General features: G+C 47.3%; 1 protein-coding gene across 9 annotated transcripts in view; it reads right to left on the reverse strand.

Moving 5' to 3' along the window:
- KIF1B (kinesin family member 1B) overlaps positions 1-4,974 on the reverse strand; it is a 187,841-nt gene extending 182,867 nt beyond the window's left edge. For 5 of the 9 annotated variants that reach the window (XM_033228427.1, XM_033228424.1, XM_033228423.1 and 2 more), the window contains exon 1: positions 4,686-4,858. The gene's annotated coding sequence lies outside the window, so the exon portion shown is untranslated. Of the gene's footprint in view, positions 1-4,685 lie in introns of all 9 variants that reach the window. The other 4 variants (XM_033228421.1, XM_033228430.1, XM_033228422.1 and 1 more) reach the window with 2 other exon arrangements.
- Between the last annotated feature and the right edge of the window lie 20,686 nt (positions 4,975-25,660).

Below are 25,660 nucleotides of genomic sequence, written 5' to 3' on the forward strand. Positions count from 1 at the left end.
AGGCGCCCGCCACCTCGCCCGGCTAGTTTTTGTGTTTTTTAGTAGAGACGGGGTTTCACCGTGTTAGCCAGGATGGTCTCGATCTCCTGACCTCGTGATCCGCCCGTCTTGGCCTCCCAAAGTGCTGGGATTACAGGCTTGAGCCACCGCGCCCGGCCATAAAAAAATTTTTAAATACATCAAACATTTACAAACTTGTGACTTAAAATACATACACCAAAAAACCACAAGACAATCATTAAGTACTAACCGAGTATTAGATAATAACTACAATATTATGTATATACAACATTACAAAGAATTTTGAAAATGCTCTGACTAGAAATCACGGAAACCATATCAGGACACTAAATTGTATGAAAATGAAAAGGAGTTGGAGTTAACTTTATCTCACCGTTTCTATATAGAAATGGTAGCCCGCGCACGGTGGCTCACGCCTGTAATCCCAACACTTTGGGAGGCAGAGGCAGGTGGATCACAAGGTCAGGAGTTCAAGATCAGCCTGACCAATATGGTGAAACCCCATCTCTACTAAAAACACAAAAATTAGCTGGGCGTGTTGGTACACGCATGTAGTCCCAGCTGCTCAGGAGGCTGAGTCAGGAGAATCCCTTGCACCTGGGAGGCGGAGGTTGCAGTGAGTCAAGATAGCACCATGGCACTCCAGCTTGGGCGACAGAGCAAGACTCCATCCCCCCAACAAAAAAAAAAAAAGGCGGGGTATGGTGGCTCATGCCTGTAATCCTAGCACTTTGGGAGGCTGAGGCAGGCGGATCACAAGGTCAGGAGTTCGAGACCTGCCTGGCCAACATGGTGAAACCCCATCTGTACGAAAAATACAAAAATTAGCTGGGCATGGTGGCGGGTGCCTGTAATCCAAGCTACTCGAGAGGCTGAGGCAGGAGAATCATTTGAACCTGGGAGACAGACGTTGCAGTGGGCTGAGATCATGCCATTGCACTCCAGCCTGGGCAACCGGGCGAGACTCTGCCTTTAAAAAAAAAAGGCCGGGCGCGGTGGCTCAAGCCTGTAATCCCAGCACTTTGGGAGGCCGAGACGGGTGGATCACGAGGTCAGGAGATCGAGACCATCCTGGCTAACATGGTGAAACCCCGTCTCTACTAAAAAATACAAAAAACTAGCCGGGCGAGATGGCGGGCGCCTGTAGTCCGGGAGGCTGAGGCAGGAGAATGGCGTAAACCCGGGAGGCGGAGCTTGCAGTGAGCCGAGATCGCGCCACTGCACTCCAGCCTGGGCGACAGAGCCAGACTCCGTCTCAAAAAAAAAAAAAAAAAAAAAAAAAGGGAAAGAAATGGTAAAGTGTGAGTTCCTTGAAGGTAACGAACTAAATCTCTACATGCACCCTCAGTTAATGGGTAATGCCTACAGTAAAAGAGCATCAATGAATCAGTGGCCCATTAACCAAACAGTTCAACTCCGAGAAGTCCAAGGCATCTTTTTATTTTCAGCAAGCAAGGTCTGAGCCCAGAGTGAAGTGCAATGGCGCTGTCATAGCTCACTGTAATCTCTAACTCAAGCCATCCTCCCAACTCAGCCCCTGAGGCACTAGGACTACAAACACACACCACCCACACGCAGCTTTTTTTTTTTCTTTGGTAGAGATGGGGGTCCTGCTATGTTGTCCAAGGCTTGTCTCAAACTCTTGATGTGAAGCAATCCTCCCGCCTCAGCCTCCCAAAGCACTGGGATAACAGATATGAGCCACTGCATCCAGCCCAAGGCACCTTTTGCAGGTTTTTCCTACCACAGTCACCTCTGCTTAATTTCACTTCTATCCTGATAAGCTGCACAAAAAAAGTTCAAGAAGTGTACATATTTATTCACACTCTTTCATGGAATCCAGATATTCACCAGTATCTGTTCAAACGAGGCCATCTTTCAAAGAGAAATACACGAAATAGACATAAAATATCTTTAACTTTAGAGCATTATGAAATTATATCATGTTAGTTTACAAGACCAAAAGGATATGCTTCCTCCTGGAAAAGATCTACTATGATTAGCAGCGTGGGAAGGGGATTACAAACAGGAAGGCAGGGGGCCCATTGTCCTTTACTTTGTACCCAGGACAAGACCACAGTGGGAAAATGGGCTAAAAAGCTTTGGCCTTAAGAAAGACTCCGTTGGCAGACTTTCTTGGACACTTATTCCCTGCACAAAATCAAAATGGGAAAGAAGAGAGAAAAAAGGAAAAGTGCATTCATATCTGGTCTTGAAAAGGAAAAACAGTCTGTTCTAAGCCTTAAAAGCTGTACTTAATTGGATACATTTTGGAAAAACACTCATCAGAGCAGAGCTACACATACTCACAAAATCTAGCCTCCGTATCAGATTCACAATCAGGTCTGATTTTACCAAATGCTGAACTTATTGTTAATCAAAAATGTTCAGCTCTTTATACTAATAAAGTAACTCGAAAAATTAAAAACTTAGAAATATTTCTAACTTAGGGTATGGAATTTCAAAACATTCTGTATTTCTCTCATATTAGTGTAATGCAAAAAACATTAGTTTCTGTTGAAGTTACATTTGATTCAACAAGTTTTAAAAGTAAAGCTTGATAACAAAAATAAAAAAAAGTGTTAAGACTTTGCTTAGTAAAACCTATCCAAATTTTTTAAATTTATATATATACATATATGTGTGTGTATGTATATACATATGTGTGTGTGTGAATATATATATATATATTTTTTTTTTTTTTTTGAGCCAGGGTCTTGCTGTTGCCCAGGCTGGCCTCAAGCAATCCTCCCACCTCAGCCTCCCAAATAGCTGGGAATACAGGCATGAGCCACCATGCCCAGGTATTTATTTATTCTTTTATTTTTGTAGAGACAGAGTCCCACTGTGTTATCCAGGGTGATCTCGAACTCCTTAGCTCAAGGGATCCTCCTGTCTCAGCCTCCCAAAGTGTTGGGATTATAAGCCATGAGCCGCCGCACCCAGCCCAAAATTTTTTACATAGTTCAACCTGAGAAGTTATGAGAATTTATTAACAAGTTGAACTTGAATGAAAGCAAAGGCCACAAAGAAGAAAGCAGGCATGCCATCTCTCAGGTCCTGTCCACATCTAGGATGTAGGAAAGAACAGATCTACAGACTCATGCTGAACCCAGTTATTGATCGTCTCCAGACCTGCTTTACACTACCAACCTATGTGCAATTCTCATATTCCACCCTCAAACGGCACATTCACAGCTCCACTTGCTCTATAATCCAACAACCATACCAACTTAATCAGAAAGCACCACCTCACTTCTTAGAGGAACACAATAACTAGATTTTGTTATGACTAAACTCAGGAGACAAAATGCCAGCCTTTAAATAAAATATCCACCATGATATCACCTCTTAAGAGTTATTCAAATCTCATCAGCACACTGTCATCAGGCTCAGAGAGGCGCATCAAGACACAAAGCAGAATGTTCAATGGTGGCAGAACAGCTGCCCAGAGCAGTAAGAGATATGAGCAAGGGATATGTTGACAATCTAATTTCAGCTACCTCGAGATTCCACAAAGACGACAGCCTGCATCCTCAGAAATGCCGCCACTAGCCTCGCCCGCTATCAGAATACTCTGGTTTACTTCTTCTGTGCAAGTTGAGCAACTCTGAAAATCTATCCATCCAATGCTCCACGTCTACTGAGGTCTCCATACTGATACAGCGGCCTTAGCAATCCTCAGATCGGCCTATGCACATGTAAAGAATCAGCGGGCCTTCCACAGCCCCCGCACTGGACGCACAAGATGAATAGAGAAACACGGAATTTCACCCCAACGAGAATGGAATCTTGAGGGCAGTTTACCTTGGAAGCTCATTTAGCAATCAAGGAAAAAAAAACTGATCTGGAAGCTCTATTCTGGCGTTAGGAGCGGGAATGTTTTGTGTTGCACGAACAATGACTAGCTTGCTCAAGCAGCCTCCCAACCCCCACAACTTGGCTTCTGGTCTGGCCAGTCACCCTGAAAGCTGCCAGGGCTGTCACTTGGTGCCTTCCAGCAACTGGACTTGGCTCCTAAAGGATTTGTCAGATCATCCTCCCAATATGGCTGCCCGAGTAATCCCAATCGGCTGAACGCCGAGACCACACCAGCCTTCCTCACACCTGGCCAGCATCCAACAAGCCCCCTCCCTTCCCATCGCACCCCTCTTACCAGGCCTCTAGCCCTCGGCTCCCCCAGCGTCAAGCGATGACCTTTCCTATCTCCATCTGGCAAAAGGGCACAGCAACATTCCCAGCCGAAGCCCGATGCCCACCATAAAGGGGAAAAGGGGAGAGGGGAAATGAGAAACGATGGCTTCAAACGGAGCAGAGACGTCTCCCTGGGCTGCAACGTGCGCGCAGCCCAGGGAAGAGCCAGGCAGCGGCGGATCTGGCGAGCGCTGGACACAGCCGGGGCCTGGCAGCGCGGGGGAAACGGAGGGCCGGTGCGGGGCACTGCGGGGGCCCCCGCCGGCCGCTGGACGCCAGCCCGGGACTCACGGCTGGCTAGGGAGGGGTCCCCTCCCCCGAGGGCGAGGCTCCTGCACCCGGCGCCCGCCCCGCGCTACCTCCCCTCAGACCCCGCCCGGACCCCGGCCCGGCCGCTCCTCCCCACGGGAGCGGCCCCCTCCCCGGCCCGGCGGCCGCGGCGTCAACCGCTGACCGCCCCGCCGCCTTACCTCAGCCGCGCTGCAGACCGAAGGGCGGTCCGGATCAACAGGAGCCGCGGCGCGCGGCGGCGCGGGGAGCCGGGCACCGACGCACCTCAGCGCGAGCAGCTGCCGCCGCGAGCCGCAGGGCGCCGCTCCGCAGCCCCATCACGCAGCAGCCTGGCACCGCATCGAGGTGGGAGGTGGGCGGCGGGCAGGAGTGCGCGAGCGCGGGAGGCCAGGGCGCGGTGACGGCTGCGGAGGACGGGGAGCCGCTCCGACGCGCGCGGGCGCCTCCCAGGACCGCTGCCGTCAGACTGCCCCGCGTAGGTCCTAGCGAAACTCCGCCTGCAGTCGCCGGCGCGGGACACCGCCCCAAGCGGGGCCGCTGCGCGTCACCTCAGCCCGCCCCGGCGCCCGCGACGGACGTGGGCTGTGACCAGTCAAAGCACAGAGCTCAGGGCGGCCAGCCAATCGCAGGGGGGAGCCGGGGCTTCTGCCGGGGGAGCGCTGCAGGGACACCGAGCGCCCTCTGGTGGCCCTGGGACCCGCGCGGTGAGGGGGTGCGGGGTTGGCCAAAGGCGGAGCCCGGAGTTCCCTCCCGGGTGACCCCCAAGGGCGTTCGCCTGCACCAGCCGCCCCCAGCCACCCCGATAATCCGCCTTGTACGGGGACAAAAGATTGACTGAGTGGAGCGGGGCGGGGCCCAGGGGGCCTGACGCCCGCAGAGGAGCTGGGATCAACATGGGAGGCGCCGAGAGTGGAGTCATTGTCCGTCGGAAAACATCGCGCAGGCGGAACCGGCCGAACGCGGCGCGGTGGAAGCGGAACCCCGCGAAGGGATGAGCGCATCCCGCGGGAAGCTGCCTGGCCTATTCTTACCGAACCCGAGCACAACACCTCCCACGCGCCACCTCGGGAGAGAAGGCGGAATGAGTAATGGAAAAGCATGACTTGGGGTGGGCATTCCACTTGTCTCCTTGGGAGACCGCAGAAGGGCTGTGAGGAGAGGAACAAACGCTTTGCACCGTCCCTGAGTTAATGAGCCCAGCCCCCTTCTGGGAGATGCCCTTGAAGGAGGAAGAGTGGAAATCAGAAACCCAGAGGACACAAAAGCACGAGCAGTGATTTTTTTTTAAATCAGATTTAGGTTCAACTCGAAAGAAAAATCTCACTGTTCAGAAACAATTCAATTCAGTACTTAATAAAATATAATCTTCAGTGATAATACATTCAATTATCAGGCCCAGGCCGAGCACTATTACTTTATAAGGTTGTGAAATTGTTTTTTACTTACTAGCAGACATTGAAAGTAAAATCACATTTCTTCCCTGGAATTAAATACAGCATTATTGTGAGTAAAAGGTATTATGTACAAGCATCTGCACTAAAACATCGACATTAATTTTCTACACTAATAATTCTGGAAAATCTCTACCACCACTCAAGTCCTCAGACACTTCATCCGCTTTTATTGATCACTTCTCATTTTATTTAGAATTTAAACTCCACCTGCCGGCAAAAGGATTTGACATAGCTTACACTAAAGCATACAGCAGTGAAATCGTATAGGATTAAAATAGGTGTAAAATTCATAATAATAAAAGAAACGAGACTATTTTAAAAAGCTGTTTGAATAAGAGGCATGCCTAGAAATAAATTTTTGTTTTGTTTTGTTTTGAGACGGAGTTTTACTCTCGCCCTGGCTGAGCGCAGTGGCACGATCTCAAATCACTGCAACCTCCACCTCCTGGGTTCAAGCGATTCTCCTGCCTCAGCCTCCCAAGTAGCTGGGATTACAGGCACCCGCCACCATGCCTGTCTAATTTTTGTATTTTTCGTAGAGACAGGGTTTCACCATGTTGGTCAGGTTGGTCTTGAACTCCTGACCTCAGGTGATCCACCTGTCTCAGCCTCCCAAAGTGCTGGGATTACAGGCATGAGACACCTCGCCTGGCCAGATAAATAATATTTTTAAAAACCAGAGTCAAGGAAATAAATATGTTACCACTGAGCACAGAACTCAGCTCTTAGCTTCCTGAAGGCTAAGGGTAAAATGAAGCTATATAGGTTAATAAACAGGAGCTCATCAATTCAACAGTAGACACCACTTCATCCTAGCATGGACCTCCTTGCACAAGTACTGTGATGAGCACCATGGAGAGTTACAAAAACCTGGGTGGCTGTATTGTTTCAGCTCTCAGTGGAGCACAATCTAAAAAGAATCTAAAACATAGTGAAGAACCGAACGCGGTGGCTCACGACAGTAATCCCAGCACTTTGGGAGGCTGAGGCTGGCGGATCGCTTGAGGTCAGGAGTTCGAGACCAGCCTGATCAACATGACAAAACCCCGTCTCTACTAAAAAAATACAAAAATTAGCCAGGAGTGGTGGGCACGCCTGTAATCCCAGCTACTTGGGAACCTGAGGCAGGAGAATCACTTGAACCTGGGAGGTGGACAAGGCGGCGGTTGCAGTGACCTGAGATCGCACCACTGCACTCCAGCCTGGGAGATAGAAAGAGACTCAGTCTCAACAAAAAATTAAATTAAATTAAATTAAATTAAATTAAAACATAGTGAAGAGAGTGTGATAGTGATTGGCAGGAGAAGAAGCCAGCCGAAGCGCACAGAGAAGGGTCAAGAAAGGCAAAGAAGGCTGCTCCAGGATCCAAGGCCAAGCAGCCCACTCTGTAAGCCTTTTGCCTCTCTGACAGAAGAAGTCACTCTGCCCAGCCAGTTTCTCAGATTACAAATTCTGTACAAAAGCATCTCTTTAAAATAATAAATAAATTACTAGAAATTTGAATGTAGCCATGATCTGGTAGGGCTGTCTCTGGTTGCAAGGATACAAGAACATCAGAAGGTCTAGCCATGTGGTGCACTACCACACGCCCATCACAATCACAATCACAACCAGGTTTCTGGATACAAAATCAATACACAAAAATCTGAGTTTTCCATTTTTATAAGAAGATTTTATTATTATTATTATTATTATTTTAAACAGGGTGTCACTCCATCACCCAGGCTGGAGTGCAGTGCTGTGATCACAGCTTACTACAGCCTCAACCCTTGCCCCCTGGTTTAATCCATTCTCCCACTTCAGCCTCCAGAGTAGCTGGGACTATAGGCACATGCTACCACGCCCAGCTAATTTTTCTATATTTTGTAGAGACGGCTGGTATCCAACCCCTGGACTCAAGTGATCCATCAACCTCAGCCTCCCAAAGTGCTGGGACTACAGGTATGAGCCACTGAGCCTAGTCTTTATTGCTATTTTTAATGGGATCTGTTTTTTTTTTTTTTTTTTTTGAGGCAGAGTCTCGCTCTGTTGTCCAGGCTGAAGTGCAGGGGCGCGATCTTGGCTCACTGCAAGCTCCGCCGCCGGGTTCATGCCGTTCTCCTGCCTCAGCCTCCCAAGTAGCTGGGACTACAGGCACCCGCCACCACGCCCAGCTAATTTTTTGTATTTTTTAGTAGAGACGGGGTTTCACCATGTTAGCCAGGGTGATCTCGATCTCCTGACCTTGTGATCTGCCCGCCTCGGCCTCCCAGAGTACTGGGATTACATGTGTGAGTCACCGCGCCCGGCCAATGGGATCTTTTTTAAAAATCAAGTCTTCCTGGCTGGGTGCTGTGGCCCACGCCTGCAATCCCAGTAGTTTGGGAGGCAGAGTAGGCTGATCGCTTGAGCCTAGGAGTCTGAGACAAGCCTGGGCAACATAACGAGACCCTATCTCTACAAAAAATACAAAAAAAAAAAAAAGTAGCCGGACGTGGTGGTATGCACCTGTAGTCCCAGCTGCTCGGATGGCTGAGGTGGGAAGATCAATTGAGCCTGGAAGGTCAAGGCTACAGTGAGCTATGATTGCACCACTGCACTCGAGCCTGAATGACAGTGAGATCCTGTCTCAAAAAAAAATAAAAATAAAAATAAAAAAGCAATAAAAACTGTTTAATAGTTAAGAAAAATGCACCTGTAATCCCAGCACTTTGGGAGGCCCAGGTAGGTGAATCACTTGAGGTCAGGAGTTTGAGAACAGCCTAGCAAACATGGTGAAACCCAGTCTCTACTAAAAGTACAAAAAATTAGACAGGTGTGGTGGCGCATGCCTGTAATCCCAGCTGCTCAGGAGGCTGAGGCAGTAATCCCAGCTACTCTGGGAGGTGGAAGTTGCAGTGAGCTGAGATCGTGTCACTGCATTCCACCTGGGCAAAAGAGCGAGATTCAGTCTCAAAAAGTGTAATAAATAAATGAGCAAGACCTATATGGGAAAAAGGTATACAACTGTACTGAAACACATTAAAGAAGCCCTGAATAAATGGAGAGGTGTTCTTTATTGTGGGACAAGAAAAAAATAATAATAAAGATGTCAGTTCTAAGCAAGTTAATCTATAAACAATGTAATTCTAATCAAAATTTCAACATTTCAAATTTTCTATGGAATTTGACAAGGTGATGGTAAAATTTATATGATAAATATATTCCATGTCCTTTTTTAAAAAAATCATATAACAAAGCTGCCCATGGCAATTTTGAAGAATGAGGTATAGGGACTTGCCCATAAGCAAGCAAGAGTCTCAGTAACATTGTGCTGATTAGTGCTCTGTTGTATTTACAAGAATATAGAAATATAAAAATGGAACATCCTGGCTACTCAGGAGGCTGAGGTGGGAGAATTGCTTGAGCCCAGGAGTTCGAGGCTGCAGTGTGCAATGATCACGCCACTGCACTCCAACCTAGCAACAGAGACAGACCTTGTCTCTAAAAAAATTGAATAGAAAAGAACAGAAGAGAGTTCAAAAACAGACCACATGGGTGAATGATCATAACATGACTGCATTGGCATTACAAATTAGTGTGGGGAAATGGAAAATATAAATGATAAGTAGCACTGAAATGATTGCTTAACTACATGGTTAAAAAAAAAAAAAAAGTCCTGGCTGAGTGTGGGGGCTCATGCCTGTAATTCCAGCACTTTGGGAGGCTGAGGCAGTAGAATCACTTGAAGGCAGTAGTTTGACACTTGAGCAACATGTTGAAACCCTGTCTCTACAAAAAATACAACAACAACAACAAAAAATTAGTTGAGTGTAGTGGCATGCCTGCGGTCCCAGCTACTCAGGAGACTGAGGCAGGAGGATCACCTTAACTCTGGGGAGGTGGAGATTACAGTGAGCAGAGATTATGACACTATAGCCTGGGTGACAGAGTGAGACCCTGTCTCAAAAAATAAATAAATAAATATGCCAGGCTCAGTGGCTCACACCTGTAATCCCAGCACTTTGGGAGGCCGAGGCAGGCGGATCATGAGGTCAGGAGATCGAGACCATCCTGGCTAACACGGTGAAACCCCGTCTCTGCTAAAAATACAAGAAATTAGCCGGGCATGGTGGCAGGCACCTGTAGTCCCAACCACTCAGGAGGCTGAGGCAGGAGAATGGCGTGAACCCAGGAGGCGGAGCTTGCAGTGAGCCAAGATGGCGCCACTGCACTCCAGCCTGGGCGACAGAGTGAGACTCTGCCTCAAAAAATAAATAAATGAATACATACATACATACACACATACATAGATAAATACATAAATAAATAAATACAAATGTTTAAAGTGCAGGATAATAGGTGCAGGACAGTGGCATTTATACATAAAGTCTGAAGCATGCATATGAGCACTATACTGTTTAGGACTAAATTTATGTATAGTCAAGTGTGGAAACATGGATGACAATGACAATCATCAAATTCAGGATGAGATTAACCCACAAGAGAAACAGAGGAAAACAAAACAAACATAAAAAGGGAGCATGACATGAGAATCTGCAACTGAATCTGTAATATTTTATTTCTTGAAAAACAAAATAACAGGAAGATGGAAATGTTGAGTTGGGTGGAAAAACCAGAGAATTTATTGATTTGTCTTGAACTCCTTATTGTCATTTCATTATCATTATTTTTTGTTTGTTTTTTGAGATGGAGTCTCGTTCTGTCGCCCAGGCTGGAGTTCGGAGGCACTATTTCTGCCATTGATGATTTTCTGCCTTCCATTTTCTTATCTGGAAATGTCTATTGTTGATTGATTGATTGACCTATTGATTGATTTAGAGACAGAGTCTCAGAGTCTCCCTTTCTCACCCAGGCTGGAGTGCAATGGTTCGATCTCAGCTCACTGCAAACTTTGCCTCCTGGGTTCAACGGAGCAATTCTCCTGTCTCAGCCTCCCGAGTAGCTGGGATTACAGGTGCCCACCACCACGCCCAGCTAATTTTTGTGTTTTTAGTAGACACGGGGTTTCACCGTGTTGGCCAGGCTGGTCTCGAACTCCTCACCTGAGGTGATCCAACCCCTTGGACCTCCCAAAGTGCTGGGATTACAGGCGTGAACCACCACGCCCAGCCCTGTCATTATGATTATTGTCTTTTTTGTTTTGTTTTGTTTCGTTGGGAAAGAGTCTCACTCTGATGCTCAGGCTGGAATGCAGTAATGCGATCTTGGCTCATTGCAACTTCTGCCTGCTGGGTTCAAGCAATTTTCGTGCCTCAGCCTCCTGATTTAGCTGGGATTACAGGCATGTGCCACCACACCCGGCTAATTTTTGTAATTTTAGTAGAGACAGCAGGGCACAGTGGGTCACGTCTGTAATGCCAGCACTTTGGGAGGGTGAGGCGGGCGGATCACATGAGGTCAGGAGTTCAAGACCAGCCTGACCAACATGGAGAAACTCCGTGTCTACTAAAAATACAAAATTAGTTGGGCAAGGTAGCACATGCCTGTAATCCCAGCTGCTCGGGAAGCTGAGGCAGGAGAATCGCTTGAACCCAGGAAGCAGATGCTGCAGTGAGCCAAGATCACGCCATTGCAATCCAGCCTAGGCAACAAGAGCAAAACTCCGTCTCAAAAAAAAAAATTTTAGTAGAGACAGGGTTTCACCATGTTAGCCAGGCTGGTCTTGAACTCCTAACCTCAAGGGATCCACCCACCTCGGCCTTGGCCTCCCAAAGTGCTGGGATTATATGCATGAGCCACCGCGCCCACCCTATTGCCATTATTTAATACAGTGTATGTGGGTAGATATCATGTGAGTTTTTTTTGTTTTGTTTTGTTTTGTTCTGTTTTGTTTTGTTTTGTTTTGCTTTTTGAGACGGAGTCTCGCTGTGTCACCCACGCTGGAGTGCAGTGGCTCGATCTCAGCTCACTGCAAGCTCCGCCTCCTGAGTTCACGGGATTCTCCTGCCTCAGCCTGCAGAGTAGCTGGGACTACAGGTGCACACCACCACGCCCAGCTAATTTTTTGTGTATTTTGAGTAGAGACGGGGTTTCACTATGTTGGCCAGACTGGTCTCAAACTCCTGACCTCACGATCCGCCCGCCTCGGCCTCCCAAAGTGCTGGGATTACAGGCGTAAGCCACTGTGCCTGGCCATCATGTTAGTTTTTATACTTTACTGCTTATTTAAAAAATATGTATGTAATTTATGCTGGGCAAGGTGGGATGCACCTGTAGTCCCAGTTACCTGAGGTGGGTGGATGTCTTGAGCCCAGGAGTTCTAGGTTGCAGTGCACTTTTATTGTACCTGTGAATAGCCACTGCCCTCCAGCCCAGGCAACACAGCAAGACCCCATCTGTAAAAAAGTAAATAACTTCATAACTTAAAAAATGATAGCCCGGGCTCAGTGGCTCACACCTATAATCCCAACACTTGGAGGGGCTGAGGCAGGTGGATCACCTGAGGTCAAGAGTTTGAGACCAGCCCTACCAACATGGTGAAACCTCATCTCTACTAAAAATACAAAATTAGCTGGGCATGGTGGCACATTTCTATACTCCTAGCTTCTCGGGAGGCTGAGGCAAGAGAATCACTTGAACCCAGGAGGCAGAGATTGCAGTGAGCTGAGATCAAGCCATTGTACCGCAGCCTGGGCGACAAGAGCGAAATTCTGTCTCAAAGAAAAAAAAAGATATTTGTCCAGAGGCATCCCAGCTGTGATGCCACCAGTAATCCTCTGCAGACTAGGTCAGCAGCTACATCAGAGGGCAAGGGACCGATCCCCAGCAGCTGAGCCATGTGTGAGGAGCCGAGCGGGTGGGAGACAGCAAGTCATAATCCTCTCTCTCTGACCTGGTTTTCAGATGCCCTAGTCTCACAGCCTGCACTGTAAAAGGCCACCGCGTCTCGGCCACACATTTGGTAAATGTGTTGTGGAAATCCCTTCCTGATGGCGTCCGTATTCACTCAAAACTTCTACATGCCGACCCTTGCACTGACAGAAATGTGGGAAGAGCCCGGTTTCATTTCTGGCAAAATCCTCTACAGGACCATCCATGACCATAAAGAGAATTACTTTCCAGTTATTTTAACCAAGGTCAGGTAACACGTGTACTTGAGTCCTAGATCATGTTGCATGAGTGAAAATAGAAACTGCTTATATTTTTGGACTTAAGAGCCTAGGCAGTTCTCTACCCCATTAAGTCTAGAAAATACATGCTTTCCGATACGAAGTCCTTATAAATATTTATTAATGTCTATTTTATGTAAGGATGTATCTATTAAACACTGTATTAAATAATGACAATAAGGAGTTCAAGACAAATCAACACATTTTCTGTTTTTTTTTCCAGTGAATCCTTTAACAAACAGGATGCAATCTGGTTTAACTTATTAATATTAATGTACAGTGGCACCACTTATGCCAGGGTTATTTAGAATCAGAAAATCAAAACTGGAAGATGCTTTAGAACTGGTGTGCTACCTAGTCAGGAAATAAGCACGCAAGTCTCTAGTTTTCTGAGGACCGAATTTTTTTTTTTTCCTCTGAGACTGAGTCTGGCTATGTCGCCCAGATTGGAGTGCGGTGGCACAATCTCGGTTCACTGCAACTTCTGCCTCCCGGGTTCAAGCGATTCTCGTGCCTCAGCCTCCCTAGTAGCTGGGACTACAGGCACCTGCCACCACGCCTGACTAATTTTCTTATTTTTTTAGTAGAGATGGGGTTTCACCATGTTGGTCAGGCTGATCTAAATCTCAGTGATACACCTGCTTTGGCCTCTAAAAGTGCTGGGGTTACAGGTGTGAGCCATCATGCCTGGCCTAGGACTGATTTTTTTTTTTTTTTTTTTTGATGGAGTCTCGCTGTGTCACCCAGGCTGGAGTGCAGTGGTGTGATCTTGGCTCACTGCAACCTCCACCTCCCAGGTTCAAGCAATTCGGTCTCAGCCGCCCGAGTAGCTGGGACTACAGCTGCCCACCACCACACCTAGCTAATTTTTGTATTTATAGCAGAGACGGGGTTTCAGCATATTGGTCAGGCTGGTCACGAACTCCTGACCTCAGGTGATCTCCCTGCCTCAGCCTCCCAAAGTGCTGGCATTACAGGTGTGAGACACCGCGCCCGGCCTAGGGCCAATTTTTATATGGTGGCTTCAACTGCCTAGAATCCAGAAGGAAGGAAAAGAAAATTAGCCCAAGAGATTACAAAGCTCATGTACCTTCTTCACTGGAAAGTTCCTCAACCTGCGTTGAATGTCTCTTTATTGATATTTTACCACTAATTCTAACGTGCTGCACTGCTGGAAATCTTAGCTAACCAGATTGATAGGGCAAAACGGAAATGGGGGTGGGGGCAATGCTGGAAGAAGTCTTATTCCAACAAAGATTAAAATTTTAAAAGCATATGTAAAATTTCAGAAAACATAGCTATTTGATGATATGTGAATCCAAAGGAGGTCTGGCTTTTTTTCTTTTTCTTTTGAGATAGAGTCTCTCTCTGTCGCCCAGGCTGAAGTGCAGTTATGCCACCTCAGCTCACTGCAACCTCTGCCTGCCAGGTTCAAGCGATTCTCCTGCCTTAGCCTACCAAGTAGCTGGGATTACAGGCACACACCACCACACCCAGCTAATTTTTGTATTTTTAGTAGAGATGGAGTTTCACCAGGTTGGTCAGTCTGGTCTCGAACTCCTGACCTCACGATCCGCCTGCCTCAGCCTCCAAAAGTCCTGGGATTACAGGCATGAGCCACCGCACCTGGCCGACTTTTGGCTATTTTTAAAAACCAAATTAGGCCAGGCGTGGCGGCTCACATATATAATCCCAGCACTTTGGTATACCAAGGCAGGAGGATCACCTGAGGTCGACCAGCTTGGCCAACATGGTAAAACCCCATCTGTACTAAAAATACAAAAAAAAAAAAAAAAAAAAAAAAAAAAAAAAAAAAGCTCAGCGTGCTGGGACATGCCTGTAATCCCAGCTACTCAGGAGGCTGAGGCAGGAGAATTGCTTAAACTGGGAGGCAGAGGCTGTAGTGAGGAGAGATTGCACCACTGCACTCCAGCTGGGTGACAGAGCAAGACCCAGTCAAAAAAAAAAAAAAAAAAAAAGAAGGAAAAGAAAGGAAGGAAGGGAGGAAGAAAGAGAGAGAGAAAGAGAGAGAAATAGAAAGGAAAGAAGGAAGGAAAGAAGGAAGGAAGGAAGAAAGGAAGGAAGGAAGGAAGGAAGGAAGGGAAGGAGGGAGGGAGGGAGGGAGAAAGAAAGAGAGAGAAAGAAAGAAAATAAATTTCTATATCCCTACAGGCAGTAGCAAAATCATCTGGTGTCATTTTTTTTCTCTTTTCCTCCAGTGCTCAATTATATTTAAATTAATGTCATTTTACCAAGTAGTATATTCATCACACTTCAGGTTAGTCAATCGCAGAGATCACCGTGACCCTAAGGACCACATAGTAAATACCAAACAATCCAGACAGAAAAAAACAAACCAAGGACCAAAGAGTCTTATTTTTTTAAAGACTTAAAGAGTGGGAATTATTTTTTGTTTTTTTGTTGTTGTTGTTATTGTTTTTGACGGAGTCTCACTCAACTCACTGCAACCTCTGATTCCGTGGGTCAAGCAATTCTCCTGCCTCAGCCTCCTGAGTAGCTGGGATTATAGGCACGCACCATTACGCCAGCTAATTTTTGTATTTTTAGTAGAGACAGGTTTTCACCATGTTGACCAGGATGGTCTCTATCTCCTGACCTCATGATCTGCCCCCCTTGGCCTCCCAAAGTGCTAGGATGACAAGCTCACGCACCCAGCTGGGAAATTTTAATTTGGTGTGTTCTCTTAATTTCCAATGATAAATTTGAGATTTTGTTTTCATCAGCTGTGGGCTCTTTGCACACACGGTCAGCCCTGTAATCAGCATGTCTTGCTGTTTTCCCTGGTCCTGACTGGGGAGCTATCATTTGGGCCAGGTAAGAATACTCTGTATAGATTTCCTTCTTGTGAATTGCAGTTCGTGCATCATTTTTCTGTAACAGGCATTTTTACTAATTAAGAACAAGCTCATATCAATTAACTTTGGTCTTAAAGCCATGATTAAGGAAACCAAATTGTTGTTTACTGAAATTGTTGTGCCAGTGACAGATGGCCCTGGAACACTTGGGCAGGACACAAAGCCTGAAATGGGCTCCCTACAGCATCAGAGTGAGTTCAGTTGCCAGGAAGGATCCCAGAACATAAGAATAGGGACATTCTAGGCAAAACAGAGAGCTTGGAGCACGACGCCTACAGCTGAAAACACACAGCAGAGTCATGGTGTCTCAGGTGACCATATCGACTCCTCTGTTCTCCAAATCTCCCATCCAGGGAGATGATCCCAATGACATCACTAACCCTATTCGGCTCCAGCTCCCAGTCCCTCATAGGAACTCAACTATATATATATGTATATATATTGAGACGGAGTCTTGCTCTGTCGCCCAGGCTGGAATGCAGTGATGCAATCTCGGCTCACTGCAGCCTCTGCCCTCCGGGTTCCAGTGATTCTCCTGCCTCAGCCTCCTGAGTAGCTGGGATTACAGGCACATGCCACCACACCTGGCTAATTTTTGTATTTTTAGTAGAGACGGGGTTTCGCCATGTTGGTCAGGCTGGTCTGAACGTTATATTTCTCTTGCTTAGAGATGAGTATGTAATTCATGCTGACAGAAAGCATCTACTAGAAAGAGGGCATTAGAGAGGGCTTGAGAGCACCTGGTCGTTCCAGCTGGACTGTTTGGATTCTAATTCTGTCACTTGCTGTGTGCTGTGGAGTAATTGCATCGCTTCCATCATCCTGTTTCCTGGTCTCTAAAATGGGAATGAAGATAACACCCACCTCACCCTCACATGAGAATCAAAGGAGAGTGTGACTGTAAAACGCAATGCCTTCTCATGTTCATAACTAGAGAGCCATGGTCTCCTTCAAGTCAAGAGACCGGAACTCAGTAAACCCTCTCTCTGCGTGTCTCTCTGTCTGTCTTTCTGTCTCTCTCATCCCTTATCACTCCTGTGAAGAGCTATCTACGGATTACAGAATCACAGTATCTAAAATGTTATAAGGAAATGAACCTTGGCCGGGCGCGGTAGCTCAAGCCTGTAATCCTAGCACTTTGGGAGGCCGAGACGGGCGGATCACGAGGTCAGGAGATCGAGACCATCCTGGCTAACATGGTGAAACCCCGTCTCTACTAAAAAATACAAAAAACTAGCCGGGCGACATGGCGGGCGCCTGTAGTCCCAGCTGCTTAGGAGGCTGAGGCAGGAGAATGGCGTAAACCCAGGAGGCAGAGCTTGCAGTGAGCTGAGACCCGGCCACTGCACTCCAGCCTGGGCGGCAGAGCGAGACTCCGTCTCAAAAAAAAAAAAAAAAAAAAGGAAATGAACCTGCTACCTCCTAGCTGTGGAGTCATGGGCAGGTCAATATCCCTGGACTTCAGTCTTTGATCTATAAAATAAGGCAATTGAGTAGATGAATTGAATTCTAAAGTATATTCAGACTCTAATATCTTAGCACTCTGTACTGACTGTATTTTTTTTTCTCCCTATCCATAGAGGGGAAGGATTTAAGTTGATGCTGATGACAGTAATGACAATGGCTGGTATTTATTGAGCATTGGCTATACACCAAGAACTGTATTAAGCACTTCACAATTAATTATCTTTTTTTTTTTTTTTTTGAGACGACGGCTTGCTCTGTCGCCCAGGCTGGAGTGCAGTGGCGTGATCTCGGCTCACTGCAACCTCCACCTCCCGGGTTCAAGCGATTCTCCTGCCTCAGCCTCCCAAGTAGCTGGGACTACAGGCATGCACCACCACGCCCAGCTAATTTTTTGTATTTTTAGTACAGTTGGAAACCCCAGGATGATGTTACCCAGGATGGTCTCGATCTCCCAACCTTGTGATCTGCCCGCCTTGGCCTGCCAAAGTGCTGAGATTACAGGCATGAGCCACTGCGCCTGGCCTTAATGATCTTTTATAATCTTTACAGCAGCCCTACGAAATAGATCCTCTTATTGCTGCAAATTCCCATAAAAGGGAACTCAGTAAAGGTTATGGAGCCATGGTTGGGCACAGTGGCTCACGCCAGTAATCTGAGCACATTGGGAGGCTGAGGAGGAAGATTGCTTGAGCCCAGGAGTTCAAGACCAGCCTGGGCAACATGGTGAAACCCATCTCTACAAACAACAACAAAAACAGAATTATGGAGACTAAAAAATGTCCTTCCCTACAACCCTACCAAAGATACCAGGTCCTAATCCCTGGAACTTGTATATTACTGTATATAAATTAGGATCTTTGTAGATGTGAGTAAATTAAAGTTTTGACATGGCGAGATTAACTGAGATTATCAAAATGAGCCCTAAATGCAATCACATGTAACCTTATAAGGGGGAGGCAGACACTGGAGGCCAGGCATGGTGGCTCATGTCTATAAACCCACATTTTGGGAGGCCAAGGCAGGAGGATTGCTTGACTCCAGGACTTTGAGACTAGCCTGGGCAACATAGTGAGACCTCATCTCTACTAAAAAAGGCTGTGTGTGGGGGCTCACCCCTGTAATCCCAGCTACTCCCGAGGCTGAGGTGGCAGGATCACTTGAGCCCAGGAGTTTAAGACCAGCCTGGGCAAGATGGCAAGACCTTGTCTCTACAAAAAATTTTCAAAAATTAACCAGGCATGGTGGCGCACTCATGTAGTCCCTGCTATTTGGGAGGCTGAGGCAGAAGGATCGCTGAGGCAGGAGAATCACGTGAACCCTTGAGGCAGAGGTTGGAGTGAGCCAAGATCAAGTCAGTGCACTCCAGCCTGGGTGACAAGAGCATAACTCCATCTCAAAAAAAACAAACAAACAAAAAACAGAAAAAGGGCCTGGCGCGGTGGCTCAAGCCTGTAATCCCAGCACTTTGGGAGGCCGAGACGGGCGGATCACGAGGTCAGGAGATCGAGACCATCCTGGCTAACACTGTGAAACCCCGTCTCTACTAAAAATACAAAAACTAGCTGGGCGAGGTGGCGGGCGCCTGTAGTCCCAGCTACTCGGAGGCTGAGGCAGGAGAATGGCGTAAACCCGGGAGGCGGAGCTTGCAGTGAGCTGAGATCCGGCCACTGCACTCCAGTCCGGGCGACAGAGCGAGACTCCACCTCAAAAAAAAAAAAAAAAAAAAAAAAAAAAAAAAAACAGAAAAAGAATACGTGAAACAACAGAGATTGACTAAGTATTAACTAACAAAAATAAAGAAAGAAGGAGGGGCCAGGTGCAGTGGCTCACGCCTGTAATCCCAACACTTTGGGAGGCTGAGGCAGGAGATCACAAGGTCAGGAGGTCAAGACCATCCTGGCTAACACGGTGAAACCCTGTCTCTACTAAAAATACAAAAAATTAGCCGGGCGCAGTGGCGGGCGCCTGTAGTCCCAGCTACTCTGGAGGCTGAGGCAGGAGAAATTCAAGGTCACAGTGAGCTAGGATCATGATCATGGCACTGCACTCCAGCCTGGACAATAAAGTGAGACCTTGTCTTAAAAAAAAAAAAGAAAAAGAAAAAAGGGCTGGGCGAGGTGGCTCACGCCTGTAATCCCAGCACTTTGGGGGTATCACTTGAGGTCAGGAGTTTGAGACCAGCCTGACCAACATGGTGAAACCCTGTCTCTACTAAAAATACAAAAATTAGTCAGGCGTAGTGGTGCATGCCTGTAATCCCAGCTACTCGGGAGGCTGAAGCAAGAGAATCACTTGAACCTTGGAGGCGGAGGTTGCGGTGAGCCGAAATCGGGCCACTGCAGTCCAGCCTGGGCAATAGAGAGAGACTCTGTCTCAGAAAAAAAAAAAAAAAAAGGAGGCAGAGGGAGATTTTACTACACATGGTGGTGTGAACGTGGAGGGAGAAATTGGAGAGATGAGGTCACAAGTCAAGTAACTCTGGCAGCCACCAGAAACTGGAGGGGTGAGAAACAGATTCTCCCCTAGAGCCTCCGGGGCATGGCCCTGCCAGCACCTCGATTTTAACCCAAAATACTGATTTTGGACATCTGGCCTCAAGAACTATGAGAGAATAAAATCCTATTGTTTCTTTGTTTTTTGTTTTTTTTTTTGAGGCAGAGTCTCGCTCTGTCGCCCAGGCTGGAGTGCAGTGGCCGGATCTCAGCTCACTGCAAGCTCCGCCTCCCGGGTTTACGCCATTCTCCTGCCTCAGCCTCCCGAGTAGCTGGGACTACAGGCGCCCGCCACCTCGCCCGGCTAGTTTTTGTATTTTTTAGTAGAGACGGGGGTTTCACCGTGTTAGCCAGGATGGTCTCGATCTCCTGACCTCGTGATCTGCCCATCTCGGCCTCCCAAAGTGCTGGGATTACAGGCTTGAGCCACCACGCCCGGCCAAATCCTATTGTTTCAAATCACCGAATTTCTGGTAATTTGTTACAGCAGCCACAGGAAACTAACACAGAGGTTAGTAATTTATTTATAGTCACAGTCAACAGTGGTGGAGACAGGATTCAAATCCAGGAACCCCTGGCTCCAAACCTCAGACTCTAAAGCACAACACTGGATTTCCCCTTAGAACATATGAAACAGCCAGACACAGTGGCTCACACCCGTAATCCCAACACTTTGTGAGGCCTCAGTGGGTGGATCACCTGAGGTCAGGAATTTGAGACCAGCCTGACAAACACGGAGAAACCCCTTCTCAACTAAAAATACTAACGAAATAAGCTGGGTGTGGTGGCGCTTGCCTGTAATCCCAGGTACTAGGGAGGCTGAGGCAGGAGAATCGCCTGAACCCAGGACTCAGAGGTTGCAGTGAGTCAAGATAGCGCCACTGCACTCCAACCTGGGAAACAAGAGCAAAAAACTCCGTCTCAAAAAAAAAAAAAAAAAAAGAGGGCCGGGCACGGTGGCTCACGCCTGTAATCCTAGCACTTGATGTCAGGAGTATGAGACTAGCCTGACCAACATGGTGAAACCCTGTATCTACTAAAATACAAAAAAAATTAGCTGGGCGTGGTGGCAGGCACCTGTAATCCCAGCTACTCGGGAGGCTGAAGCAGGGGAATTGCTTGAACCCAGGAGTCAGAGGTTGCAGTGAGCCGAGATTGGGCCACTGCACACCAGCCTGGCAACAGAGCAAGACTCTGTTTAAAAAAAAAAAAAAGAGGGCCGGGCGCGGTGGCTCAAGCCTGTAATCCCAGCACTTTGGGAGGCCGAGACGGGCGGATCACGAGGTCAGGAGATCGAGACCATCCTGCTAACATGGTGAAACCCCGTCTCTACTAAAAAAAAAAATACAAAAAACTAGCCGGGCGAGGTGGCGGGCGCCTGTAGTCCCGCTACTCGGAGGCTGAGGCAGGAGAATGGCGAAACCCGGAGGCGAGCTTGCAGTGAGCTGAGATCCGGCCACTGCACTCCAGCCTGGGCAACAGAGCGAGACTCCGTCTCAAAAGAAAAAAAAAAAAAAAAAAAAAAAAAAAAAAAAAAAAAAAAAAAAGAGGCCAGGTGCAGTGACTCACACCTGTAATCCCAGCACTTCGGGAGGCTGAGGCGGGCGGATCACTTGAGGTCAGGAGTTCGAGACCAGCCTGGCCAACATGATGCAACCCCATCTCTACTACAAATACAAAATTAGCTGGGTGTGGTGGCACATGCCTGTAATCCCAGCTATTTAGGAGGCTGAGGCAGGAGAATCACGTGAACCCTTGAGGCGGAGGTTGGAGTGAGCCAAGATCAAGTCAGTGCACTCCAGCCTGGGTGACAAGAGCATAACTCCATCTCAAAAAAAACAAACAAACAAAAAACAGAAAAAGAATACGTGAAACAAACAGAGATTGACTAAGTATTAACTAACAAAAATAAAGAAGGAGGGGCCAGGTGCAGTGGCTCACGCCTGTAATCCCAACACTTTGGGAGGCCGAGGCAGGAGATCACAAGGTCAGGAGGTCAAGACCATCCTGGCTAACACGGTGAAACCCTGTCTCTACTAAAAATACAAAAAATTAGCCGGGCGCAGTGGCGGGCGCCTGTAGTCCCAGCTACTCTGGAGGCTGAGGCAGGAGAATGGCGGGAACCCGGGAGGCGGAGCTTGCAGTGAGCTGAGATGGCGCCACTGCACTCCAGCCTGGGCGACAGAGCGAGATTCCATCTCAATGAATGAATGAATGAATGAATGAATGAATAAATAAATAAAGAAGGAGAAAAAAAAGCTGAAATTCTATCCATAGCAAGGTAACATTCTAAGTGGCTGATTCAACCACATTCATCCTCTCTGCTGCAAACATCCCAGCTTCAGATGTGTTACTTTAAAAGTTAATTCTCCTGCACACTTTACATCAAAATTAGGTCATACCTGCATCCCCGCCAAGAATGGCCAAGAATGAGTGCACTTAAACAAAAGGATACAGTTTGTAAAAAGAAAAAAGATGAAATATTTATGGCTAAAGAGGTTACTTGGCAGTAATTTCAGGCTCTTAGTCCACTCCTGGCAAAGAGAAACAGAAATTGCTTATCTTTTTTTAAAGATTTGTTTCCTTTTTCCCCTTCAACTGGGACTCTGTCCTTAATTTTGTCAAAAGGAAAATTGGTGAGAACTAAGAAACTTGATTTTTATTCCCCTCACTTGCTACCTTCCTGACTGTGTGAGTTCCCAAGCAAATCAATTAATAGGAAAGTTGAGATTTGGGGTTTGAATTTGATCCGGGTTTATAATGAGCCTACATTTTTCTCTGCCGGAATGGACCCTCAGTTCCAACTCTGCACACACATTAAAATCGTCCAGTTTTTACTAGAAGTCTCTTATTTTCATCAGTGCATGGCTCCTAATCCACCAATTTGATTCATCTCATCTCCCTCCATCCCCTTTTTTGCCATTTAAATGATATGCACCCTTCCTTCCTTCCTTCCTTCCTTCCTTCCTTCCTTCCTTCCTTCCTTCCTTCCTTCCTTCCTTTCTTTCTTCTTTCTTTCTTTCTTTTTCTTTCTTTCTTTCTTTTTGAGATAGAGTTTCACTCTTGTTTGCCAGGCTGGAGTGTAACGGCACAATCTCCACTCACTGCAACCATCGCCTCTCAGGTTCAAGCGATTCCCCTGCCTCAGCCTCCAAGTAGCTGGAATTACAGGTTTGTGCTACCTCACCCAGCTAATTTTTGTATTTTTGGCAGAGATGAGGTTTCACCATGTTGGCCAGGCTAGCCTCCAACTCCTGACCTCAGGTGATCCGTCCACCTTGGCCTCCCAAAGTGCTGGGATTACAGTCGTCAGCCACTGCATCCGGCCACAAAAATTTGAGATAAACGGTCATACCCTCAGGCCAGCCTGCAATGCTCTAGGTGAAATATTGTTTGCACCCTAAATTTATAGGACACAAAGCAATAAGCATGGAGAGACCTGCAGATGAGGCTCCTTTGGCTGCCATAGGATTTATCAATTATCCTAAAGAAATCAACTGGTGCTGAGCACAGTCATTCACACCTGTAATCCCAGCACTTTGGAGGCTGAGTCAGGCAAATCACTTGGAGTCCAGGAGTTCGAGACCAGACTGGGCAACATAGGGAGACCCCGTATCTATGAAAATAATTTTAAAAATTAGCCGGGCGTGGCCGGGCATGCTGGTTCATGCCTGTAATCCCAGCACTTTGGGAGGCTGAGGCAGGCAGATCATGAGGTCAAGAGATCAAGACATCCTGGTCAAGATGGTGAAACCCTGTCTCTACTAAAAATACAAAAAAATTAGCTGGCGTGGTGGTGCGCACCTGTAGTCCAGCTACTTGGGAGGCTGAGGCAGGAGAATCACTTGAACCCAGAGGCGGAGGTTGCAGTGAGTCCAGATTGCACCACTGCACTCCAGCCTGGGCAACAGAGACCCTGTCTCAAAACAACAACAACAAAAAAACCCTGGCAGGGCACCGTGACTCACACTGTAATCCCAGCACTTGGGAGGCTGAGGCAGGCAGATCATGAGGTCAAGAGATCAAGACCATCCTGGTCAAGATGGTGAAACCCTGTCTCTACTAAAAATACAAAAAAATTAGCTGGGCGTGGTGGTGCGCACCTGTAGTCCCAGCTACTTGGGAGGCTGAGGCAGGAGAATCACTTGAACCCAGAGGCGGAGGTTGCAGTGAGTCCAGATTGCACCACTGCACTCCAGCCTGGGCAACAGAGACCCTGTCTCAAAACAACAACAACAAAAAAACCCTGGCAGGGCACCGTGACTCACACCTGTAATCCCAGCACTTTGGGAGGCTGAGGAGGAAGAATCACTTGAGCCCAGGAGTTTGAGACCAGCCTGGGCGACAGAGTGAGACTCTCAAATAAAAAGAAAAACGTTTTTGCATCACTAGATTGTATGCAAAGACAGTAAAGCACAGCCCTGTAAGACAGGCAACTCTAAGGAAGAAGCTAAGCATTTATTTATTTTTAATTTAATTTTTTTTTTTTTTTTTTTTTTTTTTTTTTTTTTTGAGACGGAGTCTCGCTCTGTCGCCCAGGCTGGAGTGCAGTGGCCGGATCTCAGCTCACTGCAAGCTCCGCCTCCCGGGTTTACGCCATTCTCCTGCCTCAGCCTCCCGAGTAGCTGGGACTACAGGCGCCCGCCAACTCGCCCGGCTAGTTTTTGTATTTTTTAGTAGAGACGGGGTTTCGCCGTGTTAGCTAGGTTGGTCTCGATCTCCTGACCTCGCGATCCACCCGTCTCGGCCTCCCAAAGTGCTGTTTTTAATTTAATTAATTAATTTTTTTTTTTTTTTTGAGATGGAGTCTTCCTCTGTTGCCCAGGCTGCAGTACAGTGGCGCGATCTCGGCTCACGCAACCTCTGGCTCCCAGGTTCAAGGGATTCTCCTGCCTCGGCCTCCCGAGTAGCTGGGATTACAGGCAGTGCAACCACGCCTGGCTAATTTTTGTATTTTTAGTAGAGATGGGGTTTCACCATGTTGGCCAGGCTGGTCTCGAATTCCTTACCTCAAGTTGATCCGCCTGCCTCAGCCTCCCAAAGTGCTGGGATTACAGGCATGAGCCACTCACCCAGCCTAAGCATTTAGATCTATAATATTTATATAAACAATTGACTGTTTATAACTAAAAATTAACCCTGCTTATTTTTTATTTTATTTTATTTTATTTTTTGAGACGGAGTCTTGCTCTGTCACCAGTGGCTGGATCTCAGCTCACTGCAAGCTCCGCCTCCCGAGTTCACGCCATTCTCCTGCCTCAGCCTCCAGAGCAGCTGGGACTACAGGCGCCACCACCTCACCTGGCTAGTTTTTTGTATTTTTTAGTAGGTTTCACCGTGTTAGCCAGGATGGTCTCGATCTCCTGACCTCGTGATCCGCCCGTCTAGGCCTCCCAAAGTGCTGGGATTACAGGCTTGAGCCACCGCGCCCAGCCAACCCTGCTTATTTATAGCAGGCTTTTCCTTACAAGAGCTCAAAGTTTTTTAAAAAGTGATGACATCAGCAATTTCCTTCTACACCTGTGATCTTGACAGGTAACATGCTCATTTTACAAAAAGACTGAAAAGTAGACAAATAATCTCCAAAGAGTCTGCAAACCCATCAGTGCAGGGAACAGAGACCAGAGACCTAGTGACCAGATAAGCCCTGACGATCAACGAGCTCTCTCTCTTTCGTTTTCTCTCTCTCTCTCACACACACACATGCACACACACACACACTCCTCTCTCTCTCTCTCTCTCTCCACCAACACACTTTCGAGGTCTCACAAGGT

This window comes from Trachypithecus francoisi, unplaced genomic scaffold (assembly GCF_009764315.1).
Source record: "Trachypithecus francoisi isolate TF-2019V2 unplaced genomic scaffold, Tfra_2.0 Lachesis_group12, whole genome shotgun sequence".
Classification (NCBI taxonomy): domain Eukaryota; kingdom Metazoa; phylum Chordata; class Mammalia; order Primates; family Cercopithecidae; genus Trachypithecus; species Trachypithecus francoisi.